The sequence below is a fragment of the Cryptomeria japonica genome, chromosome 7, assembly GCF_030272615.1.
Source record: "Cryptomeria japonica chromosome 7, Sugi_1.0, whole genome shotgun sequence".
In the NCBI taxonomy this organism is placed as follows: domain Eukaryota; kingdom Viridiplantae; phylum Streptophyta; class Pinopsida; order Cupressales; family Cupressaceae; genus Cryptomeria; species Cryptomeria japonica.
Window position 1 is genome coordinate 164,762,009 of NC_081411.1, and position 21,124 is coordinate 164,783,132.

The following is a 21,124-nucleotide window of genomic DNA, read 5'->3' on the forward strand; positions in this document are numbered from 1 at the left end:
ATGGTATTTAATATGCAATGTTAGAATTATTATTTTTTGCTTTATTATAAATTTAAAATTCATACTATTTAAGTTTATTTGACAATTTACTAAGATCATTTATTCTATCTTTCACCATTTTTAAATTATACACTAAAAAATCAAAATTGTACAAATCTTATTATTAACTACCTTACAAACTATGATAAGAAAAATAATAAAATAATCTATTAATCAATTATTTTTACATTAAAAATTATACTTTAAAAATATATTTAAGTAATTTCTTACAAACTAATTCAAAAAACTAGATTTGAAACACTATAATATTGCACAATAGTAGGTAGTAATAAATACATACCTTTTTATTTAAAATTTGACTAAACAAGATTTTAAAAAAGGCTATGATAAAATATGTATAGGAGAAAATATTGTGCATTCCGTTATCATGATTCAAACAATAATTATAAAAATTATTATACAAATCATATTAAGTTTCAACAGTGACATTCTCACTTCATCCATCAACTCAACTATATTAAATTATTAAATTATTGACCATTACTTTGGTGTTGAGGTACATTTTTGTAGTGCAATCTTTGGATATCAACTTCATCCCCTTAAAGTATATGTTTATATGCATCTTTTTTAATTTTTTGAGATAACAAAAAAAAATTAATTGAATGAATGTAAATGACATGAAAAATTGTACTTAAAAATTACAAGAATAAGATGACCAACAATAGAAAACACTATACAATAGATATCTGATCAACATAGAATAGAAACATAACAATCCAAACAAAGTCTGTCTTAGTATTTGATCAAAATAGACCAACAAAAAACTAATCAAAATGGCATGACAATAGTTTATCTTTTCATCTCATAACATAATAGAAATACAAAATATCTCCTTAACATTGTAACAAATCATAGAATAAACCATAATAGAAATTAATCCTTTAGGAGAAGTCTTAAACTTTTCCCCGTGCCAACCTTCTTTGTCCCTCGTAGCTATGTAATTTGAGATTTGATCCATTGAATTTGAAAGTCCATCTTTAAGTTCTTTTTAGCCTCAGCTAGTAATCAAAAAAATAGAGAAGCAAGAAAATAGAAAATGTCAAACTAAGACTTAGACATACAAAATCCCAGTTATCATTTTGATTATTAAATAATTTTTTACATAATCATCATATAGACATACACAAATGGTAGTCCACACATACATAATCATCTCATCTTGTAGAACACACATGTTATTCCATCATCATATATTGTATGCATACACGTACATACATCATCATACATGCATGCATCATAAAATCATAAAAGTGTCATACACATAATGATTTGAACAAATCTCCATCATCTATATATCATCAAATGTACCAAAAATTTATGTACAATCCATCAAATGTCTGAAATATATCATATGTACACCACTATCTCAAAGAATAAGGTACATCAACAAATCATAATGTATGAGTAAATCATGTCATGTATGGTACATCAAAAATCATTTGTACCTACCTCATATAATGCATACAATCCTACTCTTGGAGTGACTCAACTGGGCTCTAATATGTCCCATGTCCCTATCCCTATCCTATGGGTCTCGGATCTTGTCCCTATCACCCCCTACAAGGATCCCATAGCTAACCCTATAGAGTGTCCACTCTATTGCAAGTGGGTACTCCTACTAAATCTCCATGTGTCTTTGCTCGAGCCCCCATTGTGGGTGGAGCTCTCATGTCTAACTAAGGGGGTGCCACGTACATCTCTCTCTATGAAGCAGGGACTGTTGCCTCGTACCTCACCCAACACCACCCTTCCTAATGTGATATCTTATGGATGTCATTGAGCTATCTCTCTATCACTGTTATGGTCAGGGCCCCCTACTCCTCCTCTACCATCTATTGCCCTAGCCTCATCCTATATTGCTAATATTGAGACACCCTCTCTTTAGTCCTCTTTTGTGCATGCTCAGCAATATCCTTGCTACTATCACTACATCTCTCTCTTGGCAGAAGCTATCCCTCTTCATCTATAGTTATTCTTTGTCACATGCGAGATGATCTCGCTCTTATCCCACCTAATCCATCTCAACCATAGCATCCCTCAATCCTAGCTAGTACCTCCTCGAGGAACTACATCTGTATAGGATCTACATGTGTTGATGATCCCTCTCCCCTATCCTCCCTCCTTTGTTTCCTCTACCTCTCTCCAGTCCTGGCAGTTTGTCACTATGCACCTGTTCTTGTGGCTAGTGTTAGTGCTTGTGCACCCTCATCAATATCCATGGCCTCAGTTGTAACCTTTCCTCCTCCTCCCTCCTCTCTTACAATAGCTTCCCTATCTCTCTATCCCTCCTCCTCTATATCCTCCTCACCAGTGCCACTAGTGTTGTTGACACTCCTCTAGCCCTCCTGACCATTGTTGTTGCTACCTTCTAGGTGGGATGATAGGTTTCTAATCTCACCTCCTAGCCTGTGCCTCCCTCTACCTAGCTGCCAATGGTGAAAGCCCTAATATGCCCACCAGTCATGGTATTATCAATTCCCACCAAGTTGTGTACACATCTGTGACACTCAGATTCTATCGGCCCTACTCTTCGGTCCCATGTTGTGGGGGCTAGTTGAGTTCGTGCACTATAATCAATCTTGTCTTGTAAAATGATGGCCCAAACTCTGCTACTCTCTCCCTAGTGACTCATTGAAACCTATGCTCTATATTTGGCACATCCTAAATAAACTCAAACTATCATCGAACCCTATTCAGCCTATACCTCTCCATGACATATTTCCACCTATCAATGAAGTAAATAAAGGGGATGTTTCATGAATCCTCTACCCAACAAGTGATACTCATGTATGGCCTCCATGTAATGCTCTCAATATTGACTCGATTCAAAACAACTCTCCAATGATCAATGTCATCCACCTTTTCATAGTGTAGCTTGCCCTGCCAGTTGTATACCATGGGCTCCTTGGCCCTGCTATCTATCCTACCTATCAGTCATATCATAACATTATGCTCCTAGGACCACACTTGTAGCAATGTAATGTATCCAAAATAGTGACCTTTGTGGTAGTATATATCGTGCAACTCTTTGTATAGTTTGGCCAAAATTTATGTCCCAAGCCATGGGATTTTCTATATCCATCACATAGATAACAACCTAAATCATGCCCAATGCCACTAATTGACCTCCCCTATTTGGCAAAAGAAAGCCACTTACCAATGCACACATAGAATTAGATGATCCTATGTGGCAACACTTGTACTAATACCTGATCTAGCAATATCTATGCATGGTGGAGTACAACATTGGCTCCTACCAGTCTCTACAAAGAATCATCTGGAGGTGCCCTCTCTTTGATCACCTACACCCCTTCAATTGGTAGCCTCAAGATCCAATAAACATCCTCTCCTATGATGGTGATGTCTCTAGTTGGTAGGTGGAAGGTAGTTGTATCACTGCTTCATCGCTTCACCAATGCAATAATCATAGCCATATGCGCCCTAATGTGGGGCATATGTGTAAGGTATCCTAGCCTAATGGCATCAATCCTAGCCCACACCATAGCCCCAAACCAATCCACCATCCATAGCATTGAAGATCTCCTCCCCCTGCTCACCAAGATATCCACACTCCACTACATCCAAACCACAAGATAATGTCAAACTTTCTTACCTAGCCATTCTTTTTCTTTTAAGTCCCCTTTTCTTTCTAGCAATCAAACCCACCACTTTTGGTAGTCTTGTTGATTTCCTTCTTTTGTGGATTTCTCTACATTACTTGTGGTAATCCCCAGTCAAATGTTTAACTATACAGTCACCATAATCCTCCCTTTTTCTATCCCTTGTGGGATTGCATGCCCATTACCCAACCTTCGCTAACTATCCCTAACCCATGAGAATGTGATCTCGATGGTTCTCCAACTACGAGACCGCACTCTCGCTAGCCTACCCTACATTCCTACTCATGCAGGAATGCATTCCCACAACCCTTAACAATCCCATGCTACTTCTACCTTAATCTACTCCCAATGCATGAGCAGTGAGAACATGTTTTCGCCACATCTATGCACATTCCCATTAAACATGAACTAATAAATCCATCAAAAAGACATGTGAGGTCCAAGTTTTTTGGACTCACTTAGCAGTCTTGCTGACAAGTCCATCTAACGTTATTGATGATAATAATGTGGTGCCTCAATGTCTATCTTATTGTCATCTCGTTCAGGTGATAGAAAGCTCCAAAATGCAATAAAGGGTGCTAAGATCTCTCGATTTCTCTCTCATGCATAGTAAAGTGAACGATAAATTTTCAAATTTGCTAATATACGGCCTCCTAAAGCCCTCATTTTCATCATCCCAATCCCTTTGAAAAAATTGTTCCTGCCATTTCCTTTTACGAGCTCCTTTTTAAGTGTCATTTTCACCTAAACACTTCATTTTGCATAGTCTTTCATCTTGTCTACTGAGGCAATGCTTCTTTTAAGATGCTACCCAATCCTCTGTTTCTCGTGCACCCTCTCAAGGGGGCATTACTAACTTTTCCTCTCTCTTAATTCCCCTCTATCATTGTCAATATTTTCTAGGGAATCTTGTCACTCCTATCTCTTCTAGTCATTCATGTCTCATTTTCTTTGCACTAACACTATTCTAGCATCACCGCAAACAGGGGCAAAATGTAGACACTTAAATTTGATTAATTAATTTAATCAAATTCAATCCCTTTGATCGCATATATTAATTAAATAATTAGCATTATTTAATTGATTATTGCATCCCCTTTGGCTAAATTAATTCAATTAACTAAGCCTTGTACAATTATTTAATTAATGCATTGGTGTAGAACATTTTAATTAATTAATTCTCCTACCCTTCCTATATTAAATAAAATAAATTCATTATTCATTTTATTTAATTCATGTTACCTTTTTCTTCTTAGCCTTTTTATTTGAACTAAATCCATTTGGAGCTAACTCTAACTCTCTTCTAACCCATTTCCTAAGCCTAAGCCCACTAACTAACCTTGGTTTTTAACGAACCCTATCCTTTCAACCACCCTCATCACATGTGTGCACATTCCCTATTTTTTTAAAAATTTAGAAAATGATCAGATATTTGGGTGTTTCTCTCCCAAATAGACATATGTCTCTTGCTATACTTGTCACCTTGAGCAATGACACTTGGTCTTGAGAAGGATATGTGCCATCTCTTGAATTACCACTTGTCCTCGAATGGGACAAGTGGCACATTCTAATGCATCTTTATTCCCTCATCCTTGCCTATTTAACTCCTTCATTAAACATCGACTCTATTTGCCTAGCATCGTTACCATGTCAATTTGAGATCACAATCCACATATGTCTTGCATCCAATTTAGCCTAATTTTCATATCCACCATCATGGAGCAACTTCAAGCATCCTTAAAAACATGAAATCAAGCACACATCAAAGTGAAGGACCATAAAATCAAAGGATTTTTAGACATTGCATTTTAATTCTTTGCTTCTTGTTCATCTAAATTTCCTTTTAAAAGCATCCCTATTATGAAAGTTGTTGATTTTTGTATTACTTAGGTTCTTCGTTTCCCTAATTTCAGTAATCTTTATTAGCTCACAGTTTTCTACATACACTAGTAATTTTACACTCTACCATGCTCTTAAAAATACTTCAATAAGGGGATTGATCACGATAATCCCATGGTTTGATAATTTATTAAAATCTCCACCTTTATAAAGAGGAATCATGACACAAAACATCCAAACTATAAAGTAACCTCTTTGGATGATAACATTGAAAATGCTTTTGATGTGTGGTGTAAGGACTACTAAACCATATTTTAAATATTCTTCCAACCCATCTATGTCTTGCGCTTTACCCCCTATTAGTCTCTTTACGTCTAGAATGATATCTTCTATAGAAAAGAGCTCAATTGTTGTATTGATTATGGGGCACAATGTGAGCACAAACAGTAAGGAAGAGAAGCACTGTTTTTATTTTGAACTTGCTCATAGAGTAACTTTGCATAATTATAACCATCCACTTTTATTAATTTTGTTGGTTGAAAATTTTGTACACTCGTGAAAGCAAACAAAATTGTGGCTTCAACCATAGTGTGTGAGTATGAAACTCTCCTAATTAAGGGAGTAAAGAAGATATTGAAGAGGATACATTTTGGGATGAGATGGAACTTTTTGTTCAAGCTTTGATGTTAAACTGATATCTCATAAGTTAAAAGATCATGAGAAGCTTGAGAAAGATGAAAATCAAGAGTCTATTTTCCAAGATGGAGGTTTTGATATTGGTTCAAGTCCTGAAGAAAGTTCTATAGAAGAATTCTCTTTTTGTACGAGCATGCATGAAGGTCCCAATCAAGTTGAAATGAATGCATTCGTGTTCCAAGGTCATGAACTTGGACATATCATGCATAAGAGATCTACCCCAAAACTTGATGAGGATCATTTCATGAGTACTATAGAAGAGTTTTGTTTAACTCTTGTTGATGATTCTCTCAAATCTGAAGTTTGTAAATAGCATACTGAGGAATGCAATGCAGTCATGTTTTCATTTGAATCACATGAAGATCTCTTAGTCCAGCATAAGGTTATGGTTGAAGAAGCAGTTGATAAAGATGTAATCAGCAACAAGAATTATGTTTTTGTCTCATCAAGAGGATGTCCAATAAAACATCTTTCTTGGTTGGAAGCCAATGGGAGGAGAAAGGTTTCACTTATTCCTGAGCTAGTAGATACACTTGAGAAAGAGGCCACACATGCATTTTCAGCTAAGCAAGAGCAGTCTGGTTTCAAAAATCTATTTTGGAGCAACAGTACATGTGATTCATTTCAAGAGGAAGGATAATTTGATCATCTTTTCCAAGGAGTGTTGCATCAAGTTCCGGTACAATTGTTCGTTCTTCAATTGATTGTGGCTGCTCATGATCATGCAAGGTACCATAAGCTATTGAAGAAAGGAAATTATTTTGCTAAGCTAGTGATTGGTTTCATTTGAAAGGTTTTCATTGTGGCTAGTTTAGGATAGGTAGGTTTCCATTTTCAATAAGTGTAGTTGCACAAGTTAGCTTCTTAGTTAGTTGCTTTGCCTCAGTCATATCATTCATCTTGTCATCCGTGTCTTTGTTGCTTGACTCTATAACCCAATGGATACCAACGCACTCAGAGTTCTGGATTCTACTCCCTTCAATCACCCCAACAATCAAAGGAAGTTCCCCAGTCAGAGCCAGTTGTTGTCCTCATTTTTGTTCTAAAAAATGAAGGACCAAATTACATGAAATTTTTCTGAAAAAATTAAAAGAAAAATTACTCTATGGCATGCTTCTTGAGGTAGAATTTTGACTAATCCTTGGACTGGCTTAATCCTCAGTCCATCCTCGAACTACGTTTCAAATTTCGTCAAATTATGGGTTCATTTGCTATGTCTTTCCTTCAATTTTAGGTTTTAAAATCCGGACTGCAGGTGGAGAATTTTCTTCAAACTGCAAGTTTTAATGTTGTCCATTATTTTGGTCTTTGTAGGGGAATTTTCAGCTTATTACATGTGCACTTTTATTAAAACATGAATACTTGTAATTTGTTTTAAATTTCCCCTTTGTTGTTTTTATTATTTTTATTGTTTTTTGGCTTGTTTAGTTAAAATAGGAACTTTTTGGCTAAATTACAAGTAAACTTGTAGTTCTCTCCAAAAACCCCTACTTTAATGGGTTTTACATGTAATAGGGATTTTAAACCCCTATCACATATGTGAAAGTAAGTTATAACTTGTTGTAGGGGTTTTATTTCCCTTTTACAAGTGCATAAAACTTGCATCTCTCTCAAAAAATCCTGATTTTGCCTTGTTAGTGAAAAAGTAACAATTTAAAACTTGCACTTTGGTCTAAAAAAGCCGATTTTGCTCATAAAGTGCATTTTTGACATTTTAAACGTGTTGAAAAAGTGAAATTTTAAACTTGTTATATCTTCTAAAAACCCCGATTTTCATTGTTTCAATGCATTTCGAACTTGTTATTGGTTCCAAAAAACCCGAATTGCAAGGAAAAACATTTTTTTTTTAGGATTTTAGGCAAATTTTTGTGGAGATTTTTTGGGAGATAGAAGGCGTTTTGGATTCCTCCCTATTTTTATGTATTTTGAAACTCTTATCATGCCATTTGGTGGATTTGTTTGCTGGTTTGAAGGCATTTTAACAGCAAAAAATGTTTTTGAAAATGCCACGTTTTACTTCTTCAAATGCCATGAATCATACCTCTTCTAAGTCGTTTTGGCTTCTTTCATCTAGGCGTGGAGATTGGAGCTTTGTTTGATTCATTTTTCATGCATTTGCTGCCACATTTTTCAGTTTTGGGCATTTTTTCAGAAATGTGGCTAGGGTTTTGGAATGTGGTTAATTTCTTTTTAACAGTTCTCCTTCCTTCTTTCAAAGATTAATCATCTTGTTGAAGAGGCATTTTCAGATTGGAGCAAGGTAAGATTTATTTTCTTCTTGTTTCATTTTTCTTGTTTTCAAATATGTTGGTTCTTCCCCCAAAAATCAGTTTTGTGAGAGAGATTTTCCCCTTTGTAAAGCAATTTTAGAATTGCATTATTCTTCCCCATTTTCCCTCTTTACTTATATTCAAGATTTTAAATTCCAATTACAAGTTGGATGAAAATAATTGTTCTTCCCTTACGGATAAAATATTTAACCATCTTTTGTTGAAATTCCAAAGTTGCAAAGATGAGAAATACCCATTCTTTCAAAATCGGGTTTTTAGAACCAGAGTACATGTTGAAAGTTCTTCCCATTTTCTTGAAGATGATCTTCCCAAAATCTTTTCATATTCATTTCCATCATCCGTACATACCATTTCATCCACTCATTTCACACCTTCATTCATTTTTCCCATTTAAAGTCTACCTGCGGTTAGCCATCCAGAACCCGAAATTGGTCCAAAATGCACTCAAAAAACACTTGAAAATGAGTTCTAAAGGTCCAATTACAAGTGCAAACTTGTGTTTACCCATTACACATATGAGGTTGCATATTTGTTCTCCACAATTGCAAGTTAATGCTCTTATTTTTCCCACACATGTAATGCAACTTCCAAAACCTGAAATTCACTTGTGAGCCCATTTTTGCATCAATTTCTCTCTTCCCTTGTCAATCTAGTTTGCACACATGATCTACCAAATCAATGGATTAAGGCATGGGCCTTATTTTGCAAGCAAATTTCAAGAATGAAGGATGATACAAAGAAGAGACACAACAACAATTCATGATTGCAAGCATAGAATGCTTTCAAGACAAAGATGGTCATGACATGAAAAGAGGAAGGCAACCCTTTCCCTCCTGAAAAGATAGTACTATCCCAAGCAAGAAGACAAGGATGCAAGTTCCCATTCTGGTTCAAGATGTCTTTACCAATCTAGAATACTTCAAGTTCTAGCATCCTGAAGCGACATGAAGATCATCATAGGGCAAGTGCAAGGTAATGAGTCACAAATTTGCGGAAGTCCGTGCGTTGGAAAATGTACTCTTATAAATGGAGGCTCGTTTTCAAAAAATGGGGGCCCATTTGTGCTTCGGGCTCCTGAGCCGAAAGGTAACAAGGGTCCGAAGTAAAAAAAAATGGGCCCCCGTTTTGTTCTAAAATAGGGGTCCGCTTTTAAACAAAATGGGGGCCCGTTTTTTAGAAACGGGGGCCTGTTTTTAAAAACGGGGGCCCATTTCTAAAAACGGGCCCCCATTTTGTTTAAAAGCGGGCCCCCATTTCTAAATGGCATTTTTCTTTTTTTTCCCACAAGCTGCCCTTGTTTGAAAACGGGGGCCCGTTTTGTGGAAGTTGATTCCACAACCCGCCACTTGGCTTGGGACTAGGCCCAGGATAGGCCTGGGATGGCCACACCTGAGACATGGACCTGCAAATTCAAATCTCCATGAATGAAAGCACAAATATGAACTTCAGAAATAGTTTACGCGCTTCTAATCAGAGAATTTTTATACGAAATTAAAACCTATTTCAGATTATACTGTCTAGATTCTAAATATGTAAATTTATTTAAAAATTGATTATTTTAACTATTTTTCATTTAATTTATACTAAATCGGGTCCATAAATTTGAAATATTAACTAATTTTGTTAATTTAATAACTTTTTTATTTTAAAGAATTTTGGAAAAAAAATTATATTTCATCAATCTATACAAAATTCTTTTGTATTAAAAAAAAATAAAAATAAAAAAATGTTAAGTTTACATCAAATTATGTGGGTCATACATGTCAAATTTTTAAAATGATAATTACGGCCATTAAAAAATTAATTAAAAAAAAAATATTAGAAAAAAAAATACAGAAAAATATGCTCATCAATCTTCAGTGTGTTACAAACCATTTCCCAAAACGGTTTGAGAAAATAATTGTAATTGTGTCAAAAAGTGTGGGTCGTACACATGCATGGTATGGTTCTGAAACAGACATTTTTAAACATAGTTTTTAGAGCTCCATTTAAAAAGTTATTTTTTATTATGTGGGTATTAAAATAAATTATATATTTGGAAAGTACACTCAGAGGGCTATCTTTTATATTACTGACTTTTTCCAAGATTCAATCTCTAAGTGTTTCAAAATTTAAGCTCAAATGAGACAAAATCTGAAAATCAGGGAAAACACTTCCACTTTTTGGCCAAAAAGTGGACTCATCTTCTTGCACTGACCCCACAGACAAAGGATTATGCAGTTAGAGTCGTGTCTTTAGACACATGGAATAGTTTTAGTTGTGCATCTGTAATTTTGTTTTGACAAGTTACATGTAAAAAAATAATTTTGTAATTGCAAGTTAACTTATTGCTTGCACTTTTATAATTACATGTAAAGCAAGTACAAGTTGTGTTCAATTAGGACTATAGTTGGAATATGTCTTAGTTAGTTATTGAAGTTTTAGTTAGTTATTGAATAAGTCTTGGTGGTTGAGAGAATCTCTCAAGTTAGTTAGGATCCTCCTACCTTTTTCTCAAGGCTCCTCTTCTATAAATACTTGAGGGGTCTATTGTAATATTGATCTTTTAGAAAGCAAGCAAAAACTCTACCAATTTTACAGCAAGAAGTCTTTGAGCTTATGTATGTGAATTGAAAATTTTGAAGAATAATAAAGAAGGATTGCTCAAGTTTTGAGTCTGAGAGCTACATGTTTGAGTTTGAATCTTTTTATTTCTTCCATGCAAAGTGTTTCTAAAGGAGCTTAGTCTAATCTGATTTGAAGTCTTTGAGTTGCAAGTAGAGAAGATTAATTAAAATAGGAAAATCTCTAGAACCAGCAGCAAGTATTTGAGCTTGCATCTATTCTTGAGGAAAAATTATTGTTTGATAAGAAATAGCAGCAAGTCTTTAAGCTTGCATTAGTTCTTGTCTTTGTGTTTAAAGAATAGATTATTCCAGTCTTTGAGCTGTTGTCTTTTATCGTTGTAAAATTTAGTATAGCAAAGGGTAGATAGGACTTCCAAAAGTCAAGTCTTTAAGCTTGATATTGTTGTCCCGTCCCGAAGGAAGTGACGGGAGTCTTTGAGCTTTCTAGAAACTTCATTTCCTTTCTCTCGTTTTCATTTGAAGTTGTTACCATTATTATACATTTTCTTGCTATCACATTTCTAATGAGAGAAAAGGATATAGACTTCCTTGAAGAAAGAAGGAAGACTGACGTCCCATCCTATTTTTATTTCAATTTTAGATAGATAGGGGAAGCCTTCCCTTAATTATGAGAGTTTCATACTCACACACTGTGGTTGAAGCCACAATTTTATTTGCTTTCACAAGTGTCCAAATTTTCAACCAACAAATTTTATTTTCTATTTGCTTTTCTTTTATTGTGATTCTCCCTAGAAATCTTTGAAATTATGTTACCTAGAAAAACACTCTTTCCCTTTTCTCTAGACTATTTAATTTTTGTAAAATTTCTTATTTTATTTGTCTGTCCCATATTCTTTAAAATTGTGACCTTATACTCTTCACTATTCTATAAATAAACAAGAATCACCATATTCCTATTTACTGGACCACTTATAATGCTCTGCTGTACTACTCTGTCCTTCTGAAAAGTATTGTTCAAAGAGCTAATTTCAAGTCTTCTCCATTTTAACCAGTCAAAAAGATTTTACCGTAAAGAAGTATCTTCCTTTGATTGTGGTGAGTGCATGTCAAAACTTGTAGGCCAGTTTAATATATTCAATGAAATTTACTCTGCTTTAGAGACGCACTTTTCCAAAAATTACTTTAAAATGTTTCTTTCTTATAAAGATACACGCTTGCATTATTGTTTTATCTTGTTTGTTAAGAAAACATTATTTCTCATATTTGATGAGAAAGCTGTGTGAATGACTTGCTAAACATCTTTGTCGGCAACTACCATATTTGATGAGAAAGCTGTATGAATGACTTGCTGAACATGTCTTTGTCGGCAAATATCATATTATTTCTCATCTTTGATATTTTTATTTTACAGTTGTTTGGCGTGGAATTCTACTCAAACTGTGAACACTTTCTTTCCTCAACTACTCTGAATTAAATACTCTTATGGAGGTTTTTTATTTTGTTCTAAAAAGAAGAGAAAAAGAAGGATTTCTTTTGTTGGCCGGCAAAAAAAATCCAAAAACTAATGAAAACATAATTGGACACAGGAAGTTGAACCCCAGTTTTTATTCTGAAACTAATTTAATAGTAAGGAAATATAAAATAATTTAATCATACAGATTTCAGAATCATATAGTCGTAGAGTGTGGGAAAAGAGTTATTTTAATCACAGAGAAAAGTAAGCAGCTCGCCCAATCCCTTGTTTTTCTTTAGTTTTAATAAATATTATTTTTTATTGGTATTGGTCTTTATTTAATTTTATTATTTAAGTTTTTTATTATTGGGATAATGTTTTCTAAATGATTGTTGGTGAGATATATTTCGACTCTTTGTAGGCACGATTTAATATATTTGTAGTTTTATTTTCAAATTTTGATGACTATGCTTGAATGTATTAATATATTCACTAGTGGTTTTATTTATAGTTTATAATTTATTTTTTATTATTTTATTTTGGATGGTATTGATTTCTACTTTAAGTTTATCATTTTGTTTGAGCAAATTGTTTCTACATCACTTAAGATGGATCCAAGTCAATTTCAAGGGGTTTGGGAATTATCTTTAAATTTCAAAGCTACAATTTCAAATTTAAACTTCTCCATCTTTTTTTTTTAGTTATTGTGAATCAACTTAGTACATGTTTGTGTGATCTATTGTTATATCATGTTACTTAAAGATATTTGTAATAAATTAAAAATATGTGGAAGAATATCACGATGGAATGTAGGAACATTAAAGGAATCAAATCTCCATCATCGTCATCATATAGGTTGTATCCATGTCTAAATATTTCTCTCTAATTGGTGCAGGAGCACCTAGCCTTCATTTCATCACCAGTTTGATAGCAGGTTTGATTTTTGTTTGTTTTGAGTTGGAAAGGTTGTTTAAATTGTCTTTGAGTTGTTCTAAGTTGTTTGACTAAGTTTTGAACTCATTGCGTGGTCATGTTTCCTATATTCATCTTTTTGCTCAAAGTTGCCAGTTTGGAGTTGCCTAGCAAAATGTTGTCAAAAGTGAGTTTTCAGTATGTTTTTGTTGTGGAAAGTTCTTAGACATGTTTGATGTTTGGTTTTTAGGTGTGAATAGTGTTTTTAGGTGATTTGTAATCTTTGAGGTCAACCTTGCATCACCTAGGCATTAAAACTTGTCATTTTAGACATGAAAGTGTCAAATTTGAGTGCTCTTGGACATGTACCTGTCCATATAGGAGGAAAACTGACATGTAGAGGTATTTATTCTCTTGTTTGAACCATTGTAAGGGTGTATCATTCGAAGTTATGAAGCATTTTGCAAACTTGAACTAATTTTTACTTTATTTTCCCTATGTTTTGACTCCATTTGAGCAGCAGTCCGTACACCTGTTGTACGTGGCCGTACTATTTTTGCATTTTTTAGTACTCTCATTTTTCCTAAGCTTTTCCCTTTGGTGGCATTTAATTTCATTAAGTTTTGAGTTTTGTACAAAAATATTTAGTTTTGACAATTTCACTACCTTGTCTAGGAAATTGGCAAGGATGCTTGACCAACTTGGCTTCTTGAGGCCCTAAAATGTTCATGGCTTCCCAAGAACTAGTTGGTCAACTTGTAAGATATGTACATACTTGTTTTGTTTTCAAAAGTGCAAGTGTAAGGACTTTTGTGGCCATGAAGCCCTAGGCAAGTGTGCCATTTGGCTAGGGTCTTGAAGAAATTTGATGCTTTGCTCTTCTATAGCAAGTACATTTATTAGATGGACAGACTTGCTTTGATGTTTAAGGTTGTATGTCAAGGAAAAGAGGCTTTCTAAGCCATAATGTGGATGATTTCATTCTTAGTTTGTGAAAATAATGTAAAAAACAGTGAGTCACTGTTTTGGAGTTAATTTCCTTTTACTTGCTTACTCTCCACCATACATTGGAGTTTGTAAGGCATTGTACCTCCTTCTGATTGCTTGCAAACAAGAACAAGGAGTGATTTTTGGTCTTGTTCATGGGTTTGAGGTTGCCAAGATCAATTAATGATCTTTGAGGCAAAATTGTAATGCCTAGTTGGCTGCCACAGTGAACTATGACTGATTTTTATATTTTTGTTGAAGTTGTATATGAAATTCTCCTATCCAAGTGGTAGGTATGAAGGACATCAAGCATAAAAAGGCAGAGCATTGCTAAGAAATCACAAAGAAGACCTTCAAATAAGAGTTTTGGCAATGTAAAGTGCAGGTCCAAAGTCGAAAAGTGATGAGAAGGCAAAATGCAGTCACAATTAACTTGACAGTGAACAACTTATTGTTTTTTGTAATTGCCTAATGCTTTTGTGTAGGGATAATGTGATACTTGTGTGTCTCTAATGATGGACATGTTCTCATGTTTTGAAATGTAATTGGTTTTCATACTAAAGATGTGCTTGTAGACAGCAATAGTGGGAAAGTTGTCATTGTTGCATACCCCTCATGAGCAATTTTTATAAATCTTTTTTCCTATCCTTGGAAAGGTGTAAAACTACATTTTTGTGGCTTAACTAACTTGTAATAGGGTTGAACCAAGTTTTCATGGTTCATATTGAAGGCCTTAAACTTGTTAGTCCATATTTGCCACCAAAACCCTTCCAAACCCTCCCTTTTGCACCCATTTTTGGGACAGTCATGGAGAAGACTTAATGGACCTTAAAACTTAGAAAATCTTCAAGAACTCCCAAAAGGGTATCCATATATGAAGTCCTTTCAGTCTGTAAGTCCATCGTTGGAGCAGGGTGAGCACAAAACCCCAAAAGGAGGGCTAATTCCTAGTAGCCCGTTTTAGGCCTAAAACTCGGGTTTTTGTCAAATCGGGTACTCAAATGGAAGATGTAAAGCATAAAAATCATCAATACTAGTTGAAACAAGTTTTCCTTACATTCATTTAACACTTTTTGTGTGGTAGACTCCAAAAATTAGCTGTAGCACTTGTGAAGGACTTCTACACCCCAAAACGTAGAAGACTAAAGTCACCCATTGGGAGTAAAACTTGACATCAACTTGTAAGCCAACAAAAGGAGACCTTGTGCAGTCAAAGAGAAGGTCAGGGATAGAGGATTGAATGCTAATTGGGTGAGTAAGGAGTTAGATTACCAAGTCAAAGAGACTATGGAGTTGAAGCCCTTGAGCAACCAAGAAGAGTTAGACTTAGGGAGGTGGATCAAGGAGAGTTGCTAGGTTGTTTATAAACCTCTTGCACTCTGATTTTGGTGACTACACCTTGAAACCAGCAAGGACCTATCACTTAGTGAACATACAAGCCACTTGGGTAACCTTCTTGCATTCCCTCCCTATCATAGTGGTATCAAAGCATAGTTACACTTGGGAAGAAGTATCAATTTGGCAACCATGGTGACAAATGTAGAATTAGCAAAGAAAGTGGAAGACCAGGAAGAAGAAAATAGGTTACTCAAAGTGAAGCTAGACCTCCTAGAGCAGAAGTTGGGTGAAGTAGAAGTGAAGACAAATGAAGCTAGCAATAAGATAGAGGGAACAAAAGACAGGGGTAAGCTATTAGCTATAGAGGATGAAACCCCTATACCTGACCCTGTGATAGAGAATGAACCCTCTTCGAAAGCCTTGAAGGCTATGAGTGGGAGAACACTAGATGGAGTCCCACTATTCAGTGGTAAAATGGACCCAGAAGTGGTCATGGAGTGGATTGAGGGGCTTGAGAACGATTTTGAATGTGATGGTGTGACAGAGGCCCAAAAAGTGAAGGTGGCTAAATCCAGGTTGAGAGGAGTTGCCTTAACATGGTGGAAGTTCTTTCAAGATGAATGTGAGAAAGAGGGCAAAAGGCCCATAGCAACTTGGAAGGGAATGTTGTCCAAGATCAGAGAAACTTACATTCCAGAGGACTATGAAATACAGCTTCATAGGAAAAGGCAAAACCTTAAGCAAAAAGAGTTAGATGTCAATACCTACACCGAGGAGTTTCAGAAGCTATGCCTTAGGTCAAAGATCCAAGAGAATGAAAATGTCAAGGTTGCTAGGTGTCTCAATGGCTTGAGATGGAACATATAGGAAGAGTTAAGTTTGTTGTGCCCTACAACAATCCAAAAGTGCTATCAACTTGCACTCAAGGTAGAGGAAAGGAATAGGAAGAAGCAAGAGCAGCATAACAGAGGTAGAGGAAGAGGCAGAGATGGTAGAGGCCATCGAGGCAGTTTTGGGGGAAGACACATAGATCAAAGGTCCTAGGGAGAATCTAAGCTTATAGAGTAAAGCAGGGATTCTTAGAGCAAGCCCAATTATAGGGGTAGAGGATCAAGCAACCCAGGAAGGGGTAGATCTAGTGGCCCAGGTAGAGGGTCTTACTTCTCGACAATGAAATGCTATAACTGTCAGAAATTGGGTCATCCTGCTTATAGGTGTCTAGAAAAGTCTAGTTCTTCCCATGGAGGTGAAAAAAGAGTGAACTATGTTCTGGAGGAAAGAAGTAGTACAAGAACTCCAGCAATGCACCTAGCACCCGAAGATGGTGAGAGTCTAATGATGAGGAGAGTATTGATGCAAGAACCTCACAAGTGTGAAGTGTCTCAGAGAAGAGCATTGTTCAAGATCAAGTGCAAAATCTTGGGCAAGGTATGTAAGGTGGTTATAGATTTAGGTTCCACAGATAACATTATCTCAGAGGAGGCAGTTGGAAAATTGAACCTACCAAGAATGAGGCATAGTGAACCCTACAAGGTAACCTGGTTGAACAAGGGGCAACATGTCCTAGTTAATGAATAAGCATGGGTAGACTTCAACATAGGTGAATACAAGGATAGGATACTATGTGACATCCTTCCTATGGATGCTTGCCATCTACTATTGGGTAGACCTTGGCAATTTGATAGAAGGGCACACCATGATGGTGAAAAAAACACATATTTCTTTCAAAAGAATGGCATTGTCTACAAAATTCAGTCCCTTAGTGAAGAGATAGAGAACAGCAAACCACAGGCACCTAAAGTGTTATTAGTCAATGAAAAAGAGTTCATCCAAACCATGAAAGAGGGAGATGGGATTGGTTATGCACTTGTAGTGAAACCTAAGGAGGAGAAGAAAGAAAAACAAGTTGAGATCCCATAAGAAGTGCAGCAAATTCTTGATAACTTTAAGGGCATCATCAGTGATGGCCAACCAGCAACATTACCTCTTCCTAGAACCATTAGTCATCAAATTGACTTTATACCAAGAGCTTCTTTGCCAAACAAAGAAGCTTATAAGATGACTCCTGAATAGAACAAAGAGGTAGCTAGATAGATTCAAGAGTTATTGGATCAAGGATTAATAAGAAAGAGTATAAGTCCTTGTGTCGTACTCACTGTGTTAGCACCTAAGAAAGGGGGCACATGGAGACTATGCACAAACTCCAGAGCCATCAACAAAATCACAATAAGGTACAGATTCCCTATTCCCAGGATAAAAGATTTGATGGATTGTTTAGGGGGTGCAAGGTATTTCACAAAAATAGACTTAAAGAGTGGTTACCATCAGATAAGAATAAAAGAGAGTGATGAGTGGAAAACTGCTTTCAAAACAAATGAGGGTCTTTATGAATGGTTGGTTATGCCTTTTGGAGTCTCTAATGCTCCCAGTACCTTTATGAGGTTAGTGAATGAAGTATTGTAGGATTCTCTCAGTAAGTTTGTGGTAGTCTACTTAGATGATATTCTCATTTTTAGTAAGACTAAAGAGGAGAATTTGAAACACTTAGCTATTATTTTACAAAGATTATCTGATGAGCAGTTAACCATAAATCTTGAGAAATGTGATTTTATGCAGCAAGAGCTAGTCTATCTTGGTTTTGTTGTGTCCAGTGGAGATCTTAAGATGAATCAATCTAAAGTTGCAGCCATAACAAGTTGGCCAACCCCACAATCAGCCAGTGAAGTTAGGAGTTTTTATGGTCTAGCCCAGTTTTACAGAAAGTTTATCAGAGGGTTCAGTGAAATTTGTGCACCCATGTTAGATACAATAAAGGGTGGTCACAAGGTCAAGTTTCAATGGACAGAAGTAGCCAATAAGGGGTTTGAGTTACTCAAAACTAGAGTTGCTACACAACCAGTGTTAATCCTTCCTAGTTTTGATAAACTCTTTACTATAGAATGTGATGCCAGTCTTCTTGCAGTAGGTGTAGTCTTGAGTCAGGATAACAAACCAGTTGCTTTCTTTAGTGAAAAATTGAATGATGCAAAGAAAAAGTATTCCTCTTTGATTTAGAGTTATATACATTGGTACAGGCACTCAGGAAGTGGAGGCATTACTTTCTTCCTAAAGAGTTTGTTGTGTATACAAACAACCAGGCAGTCAGTTTCTTGAATTCTCAGAATAAACTCAACCATAGGCATGTGAAATGGGTAGAATACCTACAAGCATATACCTTTACTCTTAAGCACAAGAAAGGTCAATGTAACAAGGTAGTTGATGCTTTAAGAAGGAGATTGTTGACTATTCAGGAGATCCAAGTTAAGAGCATTGGTATGGATTGCTTTTAAGATTTGTATCCTAATGATGATGATTTTGCTGCTGCTTATAAAGTTTGTCTTGCTTTTGAGAATCATTTCCATAGTGAGTATGCTGACTATACATTGCAGAATGGTTTGTTATTCAGGGGAGGATAGCTATGTGTTCCTAAAGGTTCCATGAGAGAGAACCTTATCCAAGAGAAACACAATGGGTGTTTGAGTGGCCATTTTGGTCTCAATAAGACCTTAGAGTTGGTTCAACGCTTCTATTACTAGCCTAAGATGCAGAGAGATGTCCGAAGGTATGTTGAACAATGTATGGTATGTCAGAAGGCCAAAGGTAATAGCACTAATGCTGGTTTATATTAGCCACTTCCCATCCCTTCTAGGCCATGGGAGTGCATCAGCATGGATTTTGTTGTAGGTTTACCAAAGACAAAAGCAGGGCATGACAGTATCTTTGTGATTGTTGATAGATTTAGTAAAATGGCTCACTTTATACCTTGCAAAACTACTAATGATGCTAGTCATATTGCTTTCCTTTTCTTTAAAGAAGTTGTCAGAATACATGGTTTGCTATCTAGCATTGTATTAGATAGAGATGTTAAGTTTTTGGGTCATTTTTGGAAGACTTTGTGGAAGAAATTGGGTACTAACTTGTCTTTTGGCTCAGCTTACCATCCATAGATAGATGGCCAAACAGAAGTGGTGAATAGAACATTGGATAATCTACTCAGATGTCTCACCAAGGAGTATGGACAAAGTTGGGATCAGCTCATCCCATAGGTAGAGTTTGCCTATAATGATAGTGTAAACAGATCCACTGGTAAGAGTCCATTTCAGATTGTTTATGGTATATATCCAAGAGGTGTTTTTGATTTACATGATGTGACTAACTTGCAACATGTCAATGGGACAACAGAGGATATGGCACAGTCTCTAAAAGAGATACATGAACAGGTTAAGCAGTCTCTGCAAGACACCACAGCAAGAGTCAAGGCAAGGGTGGATGCTTCAAAGAGCGATGTCCAATTCTCAGTAGGAGATTTTGTGATGGTGCATCTCAACAAGTCTAGATTGCAAAAGGGAGTTCCTACCAAGTTATAGATGAGAAGAATTGGACCTTGCAGGATTTTGGCTAAGTATGGCCCAAATGCTTATAAGATTGATTTACCTGCTAATGTTTCCTTGTCTCCTATCTTTAATGTTGCAGATTTGGTACCTTTCAAGGGGTAGCCTCCATAAGAGACTCAGAGAGCTTCAGACATTTCACATTCCCTTTCTGATCTATCTCTCCCCTCTTCTTCTTCTCCCATTCCTGAATAGGTACTTGATTCCAGAATCATTAAGAAGACTAGAAAGCATGACTACCTTGAACATTTAATCAAGTGGAAAGATCAACCAGCTTCTAAAGCCACTTGGATACCTAAAAGTGACTTCAACAAGGCTGGTATTCTTCTCTCTTTTCTGGCAAAAGGAGTCACATGACTTCTTTGTCACCGAGGGAGTATGGTGTAGGAGCACCTAACCTTCATTTCATCACCAGTTTGATAGCAGGTTTTACTTTTGTTTGTTTTGAGTTGGAAAGGTTTTTTAAATTGTTTTTGAGTTGTTCTGAGTTGTTTGATTGACTTTTGAACTCATTGTGTGGTCATGTTTCTTGTTTTCATCTTTTTGTTCAAAGTTCCCAGTTTGGAGTTACCTGGCAAAATGTTGTCAAAAGTGAGTTTTCAGTATGTTTTTATTGTGGAAATTTCTTAAACATGTTTTATGTTTGGTTTTTAGGTGTGAATAGTTTTTTTAGGTGATTTGTAATCTTTGAGGTCAACCTTGCATCATCTAGCCATTAGAACTTGTCATTTTAGACATGAAAGTGTCAAATTTGAGTGCTCTTGGACATGTACCTATCTATACAGGAGGATAACTAACATTTATAGGTATTTATTCTCTTTTTTGAACCATTGTAAGGGTTTATCATTCAAAGTTATGAAGCATTTTATAAACTTGCACTAATTTTTACCTTATTTTCCCTCTGTTTTGACTCCATATGAGCAGCAGTCCG